Source organism: Pipistrellus kuhlii, unplaced genomic scaffold, assembly GCF_014108245.1.
Source record: "Pipistrellus kuhlii isolate mPipKuh1 unplaced genomic scaffold, mPipKuh1.p scaffold_m20_p_5, whole genome shotgun sequence".
Taxonomy (NCBI): domain Eukaryota; kingdom Metazoa; phylum Chordata; class Mammalia; order Chiroptera; family Vespertilionidae; genus Pipistrellus; species Pipistrellus kuhlii.
Window position 1 is genome coordinate 31979522 of NW_023425551.1, and position 15676 is coordinate 31995197.

The window sequence follows — 15676 nt, forward strand, 5'->3', positions numbered from 1 at the left end:
CACCCCCCTCTTTTTTTTTAAAGAGGGCTCTTTCCATGTGTTGGGCCTAGACCCGTGATCAGCAAACTACGGTTCTCGAGCCACATGTGGCTCTTTGGCCCCTTGAGTGTGGCTCTTCCACAAAATACCATGGCCTGGGTGAGTCTATTTTGAAGAAGTTTAAGTTTAAAAAATTTGGCTCTTAAAAGAAATTTCAATCATTGTACTGTTGATATTTGGCTCTTTTAACTAATGAGTTTGCTGACCATGGGCCTAGGCCAGACTGGCAATTCAGAAGGGAACCCCAATCCTCAGGGACTTGGGAGACTGGCAAAGGGCACAATCAGGTAAGCAGCAGGATGAGCAGAGTGGTGTGCACTGGGATGGAGGTGGGCAGGGAGAGGAGCTGTCCCAGCAAGGGAGGGAGGAAGTGGTGCTGGCAGGCTCCCCAGAAGAGCATCCCTGGAACAGTCAGCTGAGTCTTGATAGGCTGCAGAAATGCCCAGGGAAGATGAGGGAAAGACAATTGAGGCAGAGACAGCTCCGTATGCAAAAGGGAGAAAGAGAGCAGGGGCAACTGGAAAGAGCTCCTAATTTAGTGGGTGAAGTGCAGGTGGGGCTAGTGGGCAGGGAGTGGATGGGGCTGAGAGGCGAGCAGGGGCCGTTGGGAGGGCTTTGCTTGTCATCCTGGGCCCTTGGTGAAGCCTCTGTAGGCCACAGGAACCACTGATGTTGAAGCTGGTCACGGAAGCTAAGCTCAAGCCCCTGGGGCGGAGGAAGAGCCAAGGTGGAGAGGGAATCCATGTGAGTGTTGCGTGTCTTTGTAGCTGGGCCTCGGCCCTGGCCTTTGGCTGTGCCACGTGGGCAGTGTGAGCTGGCACCTATGGGCCTGCCTGCAGCTCTGGCTGCCCTTCCAGCGCAGAGCTGTGAATCCGGGCTCCAGATGGGCAATTCTGGAAACAGCCAGAGCGAGTCCTGGTGAGCCTAAGCGGCCCATTTTTTCCACAGCCCCATCCTCCCAGGTGTAAGCCACTGTGGTGGGGCCCATGAACTTGATTCATTTCCACGGTGCCCCCAGCATCGGACAGGGGGCTCTGTGCCTAGTGGGGGTTTATAATCACCAAGGAAGACACCACCTGGCTTGTGACTCAGGAAGCAAAGTGGTCTCAGCACTTCCAAGACCCAAGACGTGTGGTGGGTGGTAATAACGAACACTCAACCCCTCTGGCTTCATTTAAAACATGAGGGCCATTTGAGAACAAAACTGAATCACTACCACAGGCAAATGGGAAGTCAAAAATGACTGCATGAAGATGTCAACAGTTTTTCTCCAGACTGGACATGCGACCTCTGGCACCCAACCCCCTGGGTCTGAATCCCATTCTGGGATTCAATAGCTCTGTGACCTTGGGAAATTACTACACACACTGAGCTCCTGCTTCTTCACGTATAATAAATGAAAAATAATAGTGCCTTCCTTGTAGGGTTACTATGAATATTAAACGAGACTAATAACATATGCTCAGTGCATGCTAGCATTGTTTTTGCATTGTTATTCCTATTTGTCTTTATACATTGATTTGCTAGCTCAAGAGGATTGTGTATTCAGGGAACACTCAGCCTAAGAGAGGAAAGAGAAGGAGGAAACGGTGTGCTGATGTCTAATGAGATGCCACAGAGTCTTTTCATGTTGAAATAAAGGCACCTTTTGTTTCCAGAAGGGTCAAAATGTTTGCCTGACCATCTTGGACGGCAGACAAAAGCAAAATCAATATCCCGGATGATTTGTCTCTATGGCCAAGTCCAGATGAATAAAGCTATCAGGAGGGAGCTTTGCACCAGACAGCACAGCTGGGGGCTCCCGCCCCTGGCACTGCCTCAGCTGGGCCCGGGGGGTTCTGACGCGGTTGTCGTCATTAACACAGCCACCCCGGGAGCCTCGGAGAGCCCCTCAGGTGGCATGAGAGAAACACACCTGCTCTCCAGAACGCACGCCTGGGATGGGCGCTTAGAGGAAAATGCTGATCGTGCCCAAGTGTTTAACGAGCGTTTGTCTTTTGGCAAAAGCTAAACCAAGTCAGTGTCGGACTGCACAAATCCGCTCCTTTGGTAGGCCTCCGTGTTTTCATATGCAGTACGAGAGGGCTAGATGAGGTCTACGCAGATTCGAACTATCGACGCATTTTCTGTCTTGGAAATTTTCCGATGTTGAATTCAGGTACCGAGGAAAAGCCAGAGTGACCCACCCCATTTACATAAAGCTAAACAGCAGCACTCCCCAGCCCCCGAGTAAGAGGGTACGCGGCGGAGTGAAACCAGGAGCGAGCTTTGCAGCCCAGAGGGGCTTTCTGAGCCTCGGAGCCGAAGGTGGTCAGGACGTGGAGAGCACGTGGGAAGGCCCCGCACAGGCCCGGGTACCCGCTCCACACCTGTGTGTGGTCAGCAGCAGAGTCCCCAGCAGACCCGTGGGCTCTGGTCTGCAGAGAAGTGTGACCTTGACCTGCAGCAGGTGGGGAAGGGCCAGCACCACCCCTACCTCTCAACATCCTCTCAGCCTCGCTAGATATCCTTATAAAAAAGGTTTCCCCAGAGGAAAGAAATGTACACTTTCCGTAACAAGGAACATAACAATGGTCATAATAATGAGAAAAGCAAAATAAGCACATGTGAGTGCATTTTTTTTCCGTAGAGATTTATTTTTGTTTGATGAATCTGACACCGGTCAGGGAGAGAGGAGAATGTTGGGAGCCTGCAGGGAAATGAGCGCCCAGAGGAAGGGCCACTGCCCCCTGCCTGGGCGGGGTTGGGGTTGGGGTTGGGGTTGGGGTTGGGGTTAGGGTTGGGGTTGGGGTTGGGGCGGGTTGTTTTAATTTGTTGCTGGAAGTTTTCCTTTTGTTCACTTTTATAAATCTCTTCCCCGGGCTTGCGAGCTTCCCCTCCCGCCCCCCCTCTGCCCCCCAATTTCATTTTTAAAAAGCGAGCTCGCTCGCCAGGTGTGTCCCCCAAGCTCTCACAGCTCTAATAAATAAGGAGCACCTGTAAAACAGTAGCTTGACGTGTGAAGTGACTCTGTACAAAGGAGAATATAGAAATACAGTATGTACACCGCACCCACGGGCGTGGCACTGCCAGGCCGGTGTGGCCCAGGCCCGGCCTCACCGCCCGCACGCCCGGCACCCCTCCTGCAGCCGGCTCCACAGCCTCGTAGGCGGGGGCACCTGGACCCCTCCAGAGGGAACAATTGCTTTATTCGAGTTAGTAAACAGATACACTGAATCACAAGGTGATTTGATTTTTTTTTTTTTCTTTTTTGGGATTTTTTTTTCTTAATTTTTTTTCTCTCTCTTTTTTTTCTTTTTTTTGACTGTACTCATCAGAATGGGACACTCCACGACTGTCTCACCAACTCAGTGCCAGTACACATGCTCTAGAGGACTTCTGACTCGCAGCTACCACGGTACAAGTGCACACAAGAAAACCTACCCTGTTATCCTCCACCCACGGACTGAGGATCGAATTGCACATTTCTCTTAACCATGACAGGAGAAAGCAAACAGTGAAACAGAATCATGGGCGATCTTTCTCACTTTCCCCCTTGTTTTCATTGGTTTGTCCATACCATTCCAATTATCATGAAAAGGGCTCGGCGTATAGAGAGATTGCTTCCCTGGCTTCCTGGATCACCGAAAACCATCAGGGCTGAAATTTCATCCACGTCTTTCGTGACGCCCAGCAAATATTCCCCTCCCGGTTTATTTTACACCTTGAGGGCATTTTGGTCTTCAGTTCAACACTCTTTGCTCTGTTCCCAAATGGGGCGCTATTTAGGGGAATTTAAAGAGAAAGCTGAGAAGAATAAACATTTACCGAGTTCTCTTGGCATTCGGTCTCTGAAAAACCACAGTATAAACTATTCATGCTGCTTCTTACATCTGTCAAAATCCCGAAAATTAAAAGCCATAAAAGTGTAACACTGAAAATATGGCGTTAGAAAGGATAAAGATGGCCTTTGTAAAAAATAACAAGAAAAAGTGTATCAGCCGATAAAATATTCTAGCTCTTCGTTTAAAAGTGCATCCTGGGCAGGACAGAGATGAGTCCGGAGCGCTGGGGACCCCAGCGCGATCCCTCTCCGCCGTCCAAACGGGAACAGCGTCGGTCCGAAACCGTACAATGCAAATCACAATTCTCCGTGTAGCAGCAAAACCACAGCAGTTTTTTTTAAAAAGTATAAAAAAAAGATTTGTCTTCAAATCCGCATCATCTCCCAGCCCCACCCTCTGCGCCTTGAGGATGGAGCGGGGAGAATACCTACGTTGGTCCTTGTGGCTTGTTTGTGTTTTGTTTGTTTTGAAACCGAGGGCAAAATCCCTGCTACGTTCATTCCTCTGGGTGAGAGAGAAGCAGGGACGGTGGCAGCAGGAGGGCTGGGCCCGCTGACTGGGTCCGGGGACTGGTGCTTCTCTGGGCTGGAGGCCGCCGAGGGAGGCTGCTGCTTCCTCCCGGAGAGAGATGCTTAACGACGGGAAGCGGCTTTATTTGCTTGAGTTTTAGCCAGAGAGAGGTCGGTGAACTGAGCAGCTGGTGCCACTGGAGGTCGCGACGTGGCTTGCTCTGCGCCCTCCTTCCACGCAAGGTGCCCTGAGAGCCAGCGCTCCTGGAAAAGAGGAGAAGGGCCATCAGAACCCACGGGACCAACTGCCTGCCCCCTCACGCTCAGAGCAGCACCCTCTGCAACCTCCCGCCAGGCCCACGAGGAGGCCCCGGAATGAAGGCAGCACGAGGTGATTTCGACATGACTTTCATTCACATCTCTGCACAGGGCCAGCCCTGCCAGCTTTGTGTGAGGAAATAAACGCGAGTCGCTGTCTGGAATACCACCAGGAGCACGGTGCACCACGCCCTTGCCCAAGGACACAAGAGCATCCTTTGTGACCGGATCCGGCCACATTCACCCTCAGTGCCACAGCATCGACGGGCAGGAGGTCTTTTGAATTGCCAAGGTCACCTCGAAGCTAGGCAAGGTCATCACGGGACCCTGGAGCTTCAGACCTGGGCCCTGTATCCTATGCAAAAGCCCTGGTGTTTGCTGCAAAGGAGGAAAGCCGAGAGAGTCCCTTCTTAGCACAGGAAACATTCCTGTGCACCCAGACTCCTCCTCAGAGGGTTCTCACAGAGGCAGCTGAGCTGGGAGACATGCCCCGGCTGTGGGTCTTGCCTGACAGAGGTGAGCCATTCATAGCTCTCCACGTCAAACCATACAGGAGCTCGGGATGGAAAGGCTGTACACCACCCAGGTCCTTGTTCACCAGGAAAGTCCGTCTCTGGGGAATGCCCACCCCAGCTTTCACCACAGGCGTTAGGCTCTGCCTCACTATCCCTACTGGCTTATTTATTCACTTGCGATAAGTCCCTTGTTTAAAATATAACTTCCTAAGGACACCCAATCACTCCCAGTACGTAGCCTCATAGAAATCTGCCAGCTCATCTGTGAGGCCCCTGAGGTCTGGGGCTGCATTGATTTTGCTCACGTCTCTGTACCCAGCCCCCAGGTCAGTTCAGTACACATTTGTCAGATGAATGACGGTCAAACAGCTCTCACCCCTCGCCCCCCAAACAGAATCCTTTCTTCCTGCCTGTGAGCGGGGATGCCGGAACTGTGCATGGGGAAAATGGGGCTGGCTGAGCTGGTGACAGAGGACTCGTAAACACCGTGACAACTGCTGAGATTACTCCTAGAACAAAGAACAAATCGTATCAGAGAGGTGATAGAATTTAGAACTTGAAGCGACCCCAGAGATAATAGACTGCAATTTCCTCATTTTCCGGACAAAGAGAGGGAGGCCACCGAGAGCCCTGGAAACTTGCTCAGAGTGTCTGCAGCACGAATTCAGCGCAAGTGCTTTGAGCCCTGCTCTCCGAACCCGGGCTTCAATGGTACCGACAATACTGATCAACCAAAAACAAGGTTTGGAAATCTGAATGTGCACGACAGGAAATGCCTGAGTTCCCCAAATCACATTAAATCACCAGATCTACGCACACTTAATATGCATATTAAGTAACCAAAGTGAAAATGCAAAACACCACAAGTATGCACTGGGGTGGAATTACAGGGCATGGAAACCTTTCTATTTGGCATGGCCAGATTGGGAAATGTGGTGTTTATTTCTGACTAAAGAGCTCACTTTGCTTTTTTCCTTTCCCTTCCTTTCCTTCCCCCTTTTCTTCCTTCCTTCCTTCCTTCCTTCCTTCCTTCCTTCCTTCCTTCCTTCCTTCTTTCCTTCCCTTCCTCTCTTCCTCCTTCCTTTCCTTTTTGAAAGAATGAAATAACAGTAAGAAGGGACATAAAAACAACACCACCAAGAGCCACCATCAAATGAGAGACCACAGAGGGTTGGGAAGGAGCCTTGGGAAGGACAGACAGCCAAACGCACATGCGTGGCTTCTGCGGGATAACCGTCTCTCACTGAGGGAGCACAGGCTGAAACTTGCTGTGGGAGGAGGGAAACCATCCCCACCTCTGGGCTTGGGACCAACGGTGATCAAACCTTAGAGTGCCAGGGAGCCTCCGAATCCTTCCTTTGGAAAGGAAAAGGGGAGACAATGCCATCCTTTCCGGGCCTGGGACGCACCACCCTTCTTAGTCACTTGAGAGTACTGCCCCTGCTTCTTCAAGGAGGTAGCTTTCCCCGCTCCGAAAAGAGGATTCCTTCTCAATAAGTTTCTTTCTATTCAAATCACCTCTGGGCAAGGCATCGCCTGCGTGGGGACCATCTCAAGGCTGTCATAAGGGACCGGGAAGACGGGATTATAAGGAGAGCCATTCTGGAACCTTAACTACAGCACGTGCCATCCCAAACACTATAATAAGCATTATTCTCGGCTGTCTATTACTGTCTGGTGAATAATATGTGTTTTCCCCGAAGTTCCGAAGGGTGCAGCTGCACCACGCTCTGTTTTCACAGCCCCGCTCCGGGGGCTGAAAGCCCGCGCCCAGCTTATTGTGAGAGCCTGCGAAGCAGCCCACGTGCTGTTTCCTGCCCCCTCACCACGTGTTTGCTGAGTCTGGGACACACACCAAGGCCAGGTGGCAGCACGGCTCCTGGCTGCTGAGAACATCTCAGGAGGGAGTGGTCTTGACGCCATCCTCACTTGTTCTAGGGCTCAGGGTCAGAGGAATGAACTCTGGAACCAATTGAAACGAAGAACCAAGTTGGATGCCCCCTTCCTGGTAGGTACTTGTAGGCAGCTCCAGAGTGGGGAGGAAGCCAGCCTGGAGCTTTAAAAAGTGATCATGTCAGGAAGTTCCAGAGCCTGAGGCGGTTCCAATTTTGCTCTCCCCAAGTCCAAGGATCTTACAGAAGATCCATCTTATCTAAATTGCTTGATCAGAGCAAAGGGGGGAAATCGCACAAAAGTGAGACAGAGACTCAATTACAGTCTGGCCTGACCCCTAACTAGCCATGTGCCCCTAATCCTGCTCCTTACCCTCCCAAGCCTTGATCCCTTCTCTAAAGTGGGTGCCCGAGTGAGTTTTCTATTCTATCTCCCATCTCTCACATTCTCTGATCATAGGATGTTTGTACCAAAGCCAGTACCAGTTACGGAGGATTATAAACTTGAGCAGCTGGATATTAATATGTTATCAGTGTGTACGGAAGACTATTAATTTCTGGACCTCGAAATCCAAAGTTTCAGAAAAAGTCTCTATTGACCCCCACACACACACTCACACACACATACTCATTCACACATTCTCACTCCCCCCCGTGCCCCTCCAACACACATACACATACATGCACCTGTGGGAGAGATTTTTGGAATGTCCCTCAATGCAGGAGGTTCTGAGGAAGTGGCTGTATTTGTGCATTACATTTGGGTTTTCCTCCGCATTGTGGGTTTGTCTGAAGGCAGACAACCCAGGACCCTGTTACATGGACTGTCACACACACACCTTCTAGCCATGTCTGCTGGGTATGAAGACCAGCTCCACACTGCATGGTCCCCAGCAGGCAGCTATGACCGGGTGCCTTCAGAACTCCAAGCCGACCGGCCCCCAGAGGAGTGAAGTGCCCTCCCAGATTCAGAGCTGCACACCACGGGCACTGGGAGAGGCCCTGTCCGCCTGGCACATGCCCCTTCAGCAGGAAAGCCTTGTCGAGAATGTGGCTGACTTACCCATCCTCCTGTGTCACATATGAATCTTCAGAGAATCACCGAGAATGCAGTTGTGCCCGAGTGCTAATAAATTCTTTCCATTGATTCTGTCAAAATCTGGCCATTCTTTCCTTTTCTTATTTGGCCTTTTCACCCTAAGGCTTAAGCTGGTTGCATTTACAAGGAAAATGTATGATTTCCAAGCAACCACTCACCCAAATAAGCGTGTGTTCAGACAGAAACACCCGTCTTATGCTATATCCCCCCCACCCTCCGTTGCTCAGTGGTGCTGGAGCCCATCTCCCCAGGAAGCCTGCTTTGATTAATCTGACCCATTTCCCAAACTTTTATTCGTCTTTCCTTGCTCAAATACCTTTGTAATTCGCATAATCAAAATCTGGTATGTCTGTCCTATCTTACCTGTTTAAAAGACATGCTCCACGTGTCTTTCATATTCATTCCCAGGAGCCCAAAACCCTGTGGCACCAACTCTAGGATGTACAAGGAATGCCTGCTGCCAAGCTGGCTTGCCTTTGCCCAATTACCCAGGCCCTAACCAGTCATGCCACTCACTCAGGCACGTCGACCCATCACTTATCACAGTTAAATACAGCCATTAACTGCTGGCTTCGGCCATCCTGTTTATCTGGGACAATAACGAGTCCCTGAGGGCTAGACCGCTCTCAGGTAGCTGCAGCTATTCTAGGACACTCACAGCTCAATGAACAGAGCCACCTGCACCAACTGATAAGCCGGGTGTGATGCCAGAGGGTGGTCTCCCAACCAGGCCCACTCCAGAAAGAGCTATGGTTTGGCCAGGTTTTCCAAAAAAAAAGGATTCTCTCTCTCCATCAACCATTGCTTCCTGAAGTGTTTTGAAATGGCTTTTACCAAAATGGAAGCATTTCCAGTAATGAAATGAGTGGCATCTCTTTTCGTACAGTTCAGTAATTGATGAAAGTCATTAAAAAAAAAAAAATCCCTTCCCCTACCAGTACGATTGTTATGGGACACAACCCACGGGGAGGAAGGCGTGGGGGCCCAGGGTCAGCTGCTGCTTAGCTCAGTACTGGCTCTGGCCCGAATCACACCTTCCTCACCCCAGTGCTGTTCACGTCATGCCTCTGACAAACTAAGGCTCGTGTACATTTTTTTTTTTTTAATTAAAACACAGGCCTTGTTTTAAAAGAATAATTTTTTTTCTTTAGCAACATCCCTTATTTTACTCTTTAATCAATAAAACTCACCACCATACAAGACCCCCTCCTGGGATAATTCCACCTTTAATTCTTTGGTTTATACATTAAAGCTTTGGTTTCCTTTGCTTAGCTGGTTGTACGGGTTAAATGGGCAGAGAAGTCTATTTAGTCTTACAAGGCATCGCTGCTATTTCTCGCTGACCTCTAAGCGCTCCTGGTGGACAAAGGACCCTGGACCTCGGAACCCACTCTGTGCACTCACAGAGAGAGAGTATCTTCACCCTGGACAACGGATCTATTGATCCTCTTTACCGACCGCAAATCCTTTCTGGAACCGGGGCTTTAAGCAAACCCAGTGACCCTGTCTCTGGCCCTTTCCTGAAAGCACGGAGGGATTTATGACTAACCGTGTACTTTTCTACAAAGGCACTGGAGCAGGTGGCTACATCCAGTCACAAGAGGAAAATAAAAAAGAAGAATCACACGATGTCGTTAATGCTCTGCACGCATTTTTTTGAAGAAGAGCCTAGAGCCTGTGCGCCTGGCTGTCAGGACCAAGCGCTTCCTGTAATGGTTTGGAAAATGCGGCAATGTTGTCAGAGGAAGGAATCGAATTGTATTGAACACCTACTTTACGTCAAATACTGTGCGAGGCACTTTCATATCCGATTCCACTTGAAACCAGGTATATCTTACAAACTTATTTCACCTGTTTTATGGAAACAACAATGCTATTGAGGTATTGATTATTACCTCCATTTCACAGATGAGGAAACTTCCCAGGAAGATGAAGGAAATTACTTGCTGGAGGTCACTGCCAGAAAGGGGCAAAGCTGGATTGGAGTCCAGCTCCCATAGCCCATGCTCCCATCCAGGGGGCGCTGCCTGAGTCCCCTTTCCTCTCTACCCTTCACCCTGACAAGCCGGGTCAGAATGTCCGAGCTGTAAGGGGCACTAGACATACACAGTCCAAGTCCTTCCTTTGCAAAAAATAATTCTGAGAAGTTATTTAATAAGAAAGAGATAATTGTGTTTTCATTCAAGTCCAATCAATACACAAACTAGCTGATGCCAGTGCATGTGCCTTCTAAAACTTCTGCCTTGGACAAAAAAAGTAGATGTTCATTGTGTGAAGACTGAGTTTGTTATTTCTCTGTATATATTTTCTGAACACAGTCATTCTAAGTTAAAAAAAAAAAAAAAAAAAGGCAGCTTTATGTGGCAAGTTGCTACGGTCTATGGATCAATAATAGATTTTAAAAATTTAGGTGAGGTCTGAAAGAGTGGGCTTTCTGACACCTTATTTATCCTTTGCAACCAGCCCATTAGCAGAGAGAGAAAGGCAATTACACTATAAAAAGTCAGAGCAAGCATACTGACTCCCACTGCACCCCCTCCCCACACCCCTCTCCACCCAGCCAAGGAGACAGAGTGTGGTTCATAATTGCTTCTCTGCAACCCGTCAACCTCATATGTTTAGGTACAACCTAGTTCCTCCCCGAAATCAGCCGCCCGATGGGAGGAAGCGATGCCATGGGTGGCAAAAATATGACTCTGGTCCTTGGCACGGGGTGTGTAACTCAAGCAGCTTCGCGCGTATCCTGTGTCCCACTGAGAGGAAAGGCAAATGAGGACTCCGGTTCTAATCCAGGCGGCACCACTCTGCGACCTTGAGCATTTGCTCTGTCCCAGTATCTGCTTGCAAAGTGAACCAGGCATCTTATGAGAACTTGAGGTTCCCCTAACCTCCAAGGCTGACAGCACGCAAGTGTTTTGTTACCCACCAGTACACATCTGAGGGAAGAAGCTCCGGGCTGCAGGGACCACCATGGCAAGTCTCAATAAAGCACCTACTATGTGCGAGGTTCTTCCTGGGCATGTAAACTTCTGTTATTTACATCGGAGCCTGATAACTCTATGAAGTAGGGGTTATTAACTTCATTTTAAAAAAAATGTAAGACATCCTCAGTGGTTTTGCATGGAGATTCTGCAGCCAGGCTGCCAAATCCCAGCACCACCATTTAGTAGCCAATGACACCGGGTAGGAGACAGCTTCTCTGTGCCTCCATTTCTTCATCTGTAAAATGGGTTTAATAATGGCGACCTCATCGGGTTACTGTGGGCATGTGACATTTGGAATGTGGCCTACACATAGAAAGTGCTCAATAAGTCTTAGCCGTTACAAGGATGAATGAGGAAATGCAGGCACAGAGAGATTATAAAACTAGTCCAAATGTTCTCCGCTGGTTTTCAAACCCCAGCGGGCATTGCAGCCCTTCCTGCAGGATGGTGTCTGCCAATTCTAGGACATCTGTGATGTGCCACACTCTAAGTGTTTTCTCTCTTGTCCTTCACAGCTCTGGTATCGTGACCTGGAGACTAACGCTCAGAGAGGCTGAATCGCTTCCTCCTTCACCTAGGGCAGTGGTCAGCAAACTCATTGGTCAACAGAGCCAAATATCAACAGTACAACAATTTAAAATTTCTTTTGAGCTGAAACCGGTTTGGCTCAGTGGTAGAGCATCGGTCTGTGGACTGAAAGGTCCCGGGTTCGATTCCCGTCAAGGGCATGTACCTTGGTTGCGGGCACATCCCCAGTAGAGGGTGGACAAAAGGCAGCTGGTCGATGTTTCCTAACTCTCTATCTCTCTCCCTTCCTTCTCTCTGTAAAATATCAATAAATATATATATATATATATTTTTTTTAAAAGATTTTATTGATTTTTTACAGAGAGGAAGGGAGAGAGATAGAGAGCTAGAAACGTCAGTGAGAGAGAAATATCGACCAGCTGCCTCCTGAACACCTCCCACTGAGGATGCACCCGCAACCAAGGTACATGCCCTCGACCGGAATTGAACCCGGGACCTTTCAGTCCACAGGCTGACGCTCTACCACTGAGCCAAACCGGTTTCGGCAATAAAAAATATATTAAAAAAATAAAATAAAATTTCTTTTGAGAGCCACATTTTTTAAACTTAAACTTCTTCTAACGCCACTTCTTCAAAATAGACTCGCCCAGGCCGTGGTATTTTGTGGAAGAGCCACACTCAAGGGGCCAAAGAGCCGAGGATGGCTGGAGAGCCGCAGTTTGCCGACCACGGACCTAGGGAACGGCTCTGCCGGGATGTGAACCCAGGCTAGCCCCCTCCAAGGCAGATGTTCTTCCCCACGAACCACATGGCTGCCTTCCCCCACTGCTGGGAGCCCACTGTTGCCACATGTGGCAGCTTCAGGTCTACCGCCGGGGACATCAAGAAAGATAAAAGGACATTTCCAACAGTGACCAAATTTCCATAAAAGTGCCTGCCGGCCTGGGGAGGATCTGACTCAGACTGTGCGACAATGTCTGAAGGTGTCTGACGGAGAGCAAGCCAGCCAAGCCCATGGCTGCTCTTCAGCCCCGGGACAGAGCTCTGGGCCTCACGGGGCCCCTGTCCAGTCTCTGCGTTCACCGTCCGGAAAGTCCGCTAGGCGGCGAGGGGAGCTGCCACTTGCCTGTGTGGGCCGCACCCCAGCCCACGCCTCGCCTGCCTCCCCTACTGGCCCGCGGCTCAGGGCAGCTGGCCCATCAGGAGGGCGGCGCCCCTGTTTCCGTGGCAATGGGGGCCCGGCCAGCCTCCCTCTTGCTTGGACTGCAGTGCACTCTTGGGTTGAGAGGTTTCCTTCCTCCATGTCATCGAAAGCCTCCTCGATCCTACTCTGGGCACCAAGAAGGGGTTTCTTCCCCACACGGCACTGCCCCCAGGGCTTTAGATACTTAAAACATGGACGGGGCAGCCGCTGCCCCCACCCCGGAGGGATAACAGGCCACCGTGTTTAGAATCACCGACGGTAATCCCCTGTCATCAGAATGCAACTTTAGTGACGCCATCTTCCTCCCGCTTCCTCTCGGGGTCTGGACAGCCGCGGAGGTAATGGTCCTCAAACACAGATTTCCTCCTGCCACTCCTCTGGCCGAGGTCTTGGCGATGTTGCCTAAGGCTCAGAGTACAAATTCCACAACCTCCTGCTCCCCCGCCTCCCTGCTCTCCTCAGCCTCCTGCCTCTCTCCCTCTGCGGCTCCAGCCCGTTGCCCCAGCCACACTGGTAAAAGGGACAGTCCTCCCTGGTGTGACTCACTCTTCTCTGCACCCATGGCTTTTGACAGCCCATTGCATCCTTGTTCCTCCACTCCTGCCCACCAGTCCACGTCCCTCCCAGTTTTAGAGCCTAATTCTGAATCACCTGCTTGATGGGACCTGCGTGAAGTCACTGTCCAATACAGTTAGTTAAAACCTGGTATGTTTCACCCTGGCTGCGTGACTTGGTTGTGGGTTCGATTCCCAGACAGGGCACATGCTTAGGTTGTGGATTCAATCCTTGGTCAGGGCACATACAGAGGCAACCAATCGGTGTTCCTCTCTCACATTGATCTTTCTCTCTTTCTTTCCCTTTCCCTTCCTCTCTTTCTAAAAATCAACGAAAGCATATCCTCTGTTGAGATCTAAAAAAAAAAAAAAAAAATGTTTCACCCTCTCGGGAAACAAATGAAGACTATTTCTGAACCATAACTAAGTGAAAGGGACTGCCTCCTTGTGCTTGGATATAATAAGGAGTTTGTTAAGTTTTGTGGACCGTAATATGCGAATTAAGTATAAATAAAAAACTCAAAAGATAAGATTTTAAAAAACATCCTTATTATTCCTGTGCACAGGAAACACACACACACACACACACACACACACACACACGAGACAGAACAAGCTGGTCGGATGGTCAGACAGTGAGGGACGCTGTTAAAATCAGAACTAGAATCCTGAACCAGTGGCCCCTCATCCTCATTTTCAAAGTCGTAATGTTTTTTTCCACAACATTTTTCATAGACTTTCAATTAGTATTTGGGATTCATGTCGCTCCAACTGTGGTGGATAGAAAAATAGATATTAAGTCCCATGTGTCTGATGCCATCCTGTTAAATGGGAGGAATCGAGGGACCTGGATGTCTTTTTCGTTTGGCAAATTGTGGAACTATTCTTTCAAACGTTCGGGGTTTGTCTAAAACCAAAACTTACTTTGCCAAGCACTTTGGCCTTAATTTTTAGACCCACGTGTATTTTCTTTTAAATATATTTTTATTGGTTTCAGATAAACCCATGTGTATTTTAAAACACAGTCAATCCATACATTTCTGACTCATTTACACTTAACTCTTGAAAATTCTGTTTGGTAAGAGCTATTAGATGCCCAAGCAAGTTTATGAGCCTTTTTAAGCCATCTTCCCCCCGTTCTTGTGAGGAAGCTGCATTTTGCTATAGAGTGTGAACCCCACAGGCCTGTGGTCAGTTTGAAATTTATAACCTCCTAAGCTTAAATGGATTCTAAGTTTGGGGGAAAATTTTTCCCTCTCTTATTTTTTTCGTATTAAGTGCCTAAGTAGGGAGCTATGATAAAGACAGGATCCTATGTCCTGGTTTCCAAAAGTGGCTGAAGTGAGTCGTGAAGAATTCAATCTAACCACCAATAAATTGTCCCTAAGACATTTGGGAGGAACAATATGGCCCATGGGCACAGGTTCCGATCCAACAGGCTATGGGAACATTTTACTAATTACTCCTCGGCTAAGAAGAAGAAGAAGCTGGAGGCAAGAGGATTCAAGTTGACCATTTTACCGTTAGCGCACTAGAGGATTTCTTTTTTAATTACAGACAACCAATCCTGTTTATGACTTTACATACATTTTTAAAAATAAGCCGAATCTACTAACAACGGCAGTTGAATTAAAACCAGAAAAGCAGGAAGAAGATGCGTGCGTGCTGCAGTGACCTCACCCTGTAGCTTCTATTTATAGTGATGCTCAGATCCCACTCAATTAGAGTATTCTAATGGGGGAACGCTTTCGGATAAAGTACTTAAATATGGCTTATAAATATTTAAAGAATAAGCATCTAACAAATCATAATGACAAAAGTTTTGCATTTAACCACATGTGCTCCAAATATCTTGAAATTACTCTAAATATGGGTTTAAAATATCAAAAGGGCTTGTTGATGGGATGCAGAACTTTGCAGAGCGACGTGAACCTGATCACCCTTGCTCCCACAACACCCAATCTGCACGATTTTTAAAGTGTGCGTGTGTAGATTTCTTTAGAAGAGGATCACGTTACAGGCTGAATTTCTAAAACAAGCGTCGAAGAATGAAATATAGGGTTTCCCCTTCTCTCACCAAAGACAGCTTAGCCACTTCACTTCTAGATAATTTGTTATTGTAGGTTGGCTCATATTTAAGACAGTAACATTTTAGAAACACTTGGAGAACAAGCCAGCTGCAAGGAGGATATCATTACAAATTGAGACAC

General features: G+C 48.7%; 1 protein-coding gene across 1 annotated transcript in view; it reads right to left on the reverse strand.

The window, feature by feature from the left end:
- Positions 1–4498: 4498 nt before the first annotated feature.
- LOC118705740 (sine oculis binding protein homolog) overlaps positions 4499–15676 on the reverse strand; it is a 162206-nt gene continuing 151028 nt past the window's right edge. Inside the window, exon 7 of the mRNA XM_045572786.1 lies at positions 4499–4637. The gene's annotated coding sequence lies outside the window, so the exon portion shown is untranslated. The remainder of the gene's footprint in view (positions 4638–15676) is intronic.